General features: G+C 58.9%; 1 protein-coding gene across 1 annotated transcript in view; it reads right to left on the reverse strand.

The window, feature by feature from the left end:
• VOLCADRAFT_70247 (uncharacterized protein) overlaps positions 1-2003 on the reverse strand; it is a gene marked incomplete at both ends in the record, with an annotated part of 30349 nt that overhangs the window by 19846 nt on the left and 8500 nt on the right. The gene's annotated exons all lie outside the window — the stretch shown is intronic.

A 2003-nucleotide genomic window follows, 5' to 3' on the forward strand; every position in this document is an offset into this window, starting at 1 on the left:
GGCCATGCCCTGCTGTTCGGAGTGGTCAGCGACTTTGTGGACTACACGCTGAGGTCGCTCAAAGACATCAAGCCAGCAGACCCAGATGCCAAGCTGGTCATGTCTCGTGAAGCACGCCAGCGGGTCGTGACCCGCGGCCAGTTCCTGGTTGTGACTTCGGACTTCGGGCGGTGGTACAAATGCATCATGCAGTACCGGTGAGCACGGCCAGCACTGGGCAGCCGGCCACACACGGGGGTCGCTAATAGCCGAGAAAGCAAATACGACCAGGGGCTTGCCTGAAAAAAACACCTTTGTCTGTCAGAGAGTTTACTACTCTACCTATGTAATGTACTTCTTCTAGTTACACGGTTGCTCGCCACACTGCCCCCCTCCACCCATGCAGCAAGAGCTACCGCATGGAGGACTGGCTGCACTTCGTTGAGACGTTCTCCAGCTACATCTTCAAGGGGGACGTGCTGCCCGAGGCCTTGCGGGCCCTGTGTTGGAGCCTGTGCAGCACGGTCACGCACTACTTCCGGCTGCGGCCCCCCGACGAGACCCGTGAGCAGTTCCTGGTGGCAGCCAAGGCGGCTGCATGCAAGCTCAGAGCTTACATGACCAGGCTGGAGGAGTTGGAGGTGCTGGGCTACATGTTCACGGTCAACCTGCACATCTGCGTATGCCGGCTGTACGACCAGGAGTGCCAGCTTGGGTCCACGGCAGGGTTCTCCGACCTGCCGGTGGAACGCATGATGCAGCAAATGAAGACGCAAGGCGGAAGGATGGTGTCACAGGCACCCGAGAAGCACTACACGAAGTGGCTGTGCCTGATGTGGGCCTCCGAGTCGCTCACCGAGGCAGACCCCGCGACCGGGGCCAAACACACGACCAACCAGCAGCTTGAGAGGATGTTGGCACAGCGTGCAGTGAATACCGAGGCTGCCTGGTTTGATAAACCAGGAGGCAACGGTTACCTGCTTGGACGAGGCCACATGGTCTACCCGAGTCCAGAACGAGTGGCACAAGTCCGGGCAGCCATGGCGAGCCTAGTGCACTGGTATGCCCTGGCATTCGAGGATGTGGCTTCCTGGACATTGGGTCCCAGTGCGAGCTACGAACTGGACACGGACCGCCTGGATAGGGTTCTCATGTCTACACCACCCGACTGTCCCAAGGCCCGCTCCTTTTTGCGTGCCGAGGCACTCGATGAGTAGCAGTACTTCGGGGCTGAGTATGGGCGCCAGCAGCAGCGGACCTCCTGCTGGGCATGCTACCAGGCAGAAGTCAGCAACGAGACTCGGACGTATGCGGCCTACCTCAAGTACTTCGTCCACCTGCCCGCAGAAGACGGCGCTCAGGATGTCCGCTTCACTGTCGCAGATGTGTACTCGGGACAGGTGTTCAGCGGGGGGCTGGTGGTGGTCAACATGGCGGCCGCCCAGACAGCGAGGGCAGGCAGCCAGTGGGAGATGTGGCAGGACCTAGGGTTGCCGCTAAGTGAGCTGGAGGGCAAGTTCTGCACAGCCGCCCTGGAGGGGGACCGAAAGGGGCTGATGTACTTCATGCCATACACACACTTCACCAACCGCTGAGCAACCGCAGCAATGAGGCCGATGGATGCACCCTTGTCTGGTTGACAACGAATGACTACGAAAGTTATCCCATGCACATGTGCAACAGATGGCACGCATGTACATACATATGCAGGCGTATATGCGTAAAGGCACACTGGCAGTCCATATGCCCGTATGGAGTTTCGGTTCAGTACTCAAATGGCTTCACATTCTGCATTGTTGGAAAGAGTGCCGACAGTGTAAGGTGCGAGGCAGACACCGCCACAGCAGTACACGGGGATTTCACTAGTAGGCTGCATGTGTTGCTGGGAGAGTTGCAGGGGTACGAGCCAGAGTTGAGGCTAGCTAGCCTAGATCTATAGATCTCGCTAGGATATCGGCCCACAGCTTGCGCAAGGGGGGGGCCACCGCGGCTGCCAATGCTGGGGTGGGTCTGGAGGAGATTAA

This window comes from Volvox carteri (genome assembly GCF_000143455.1).
Source record: "Volvox carteri f. nagariensis unplaced genomic scaffold VOLCAscaffold_116, whole genome shotgun sequence".
Lineage (NCBI taxonomy): Eukaryota > Viridiplantae > Chlorophyta > Chlorophyceae > Chlamydomonadales > Volvocaceae > Volvox > Volvox carteri.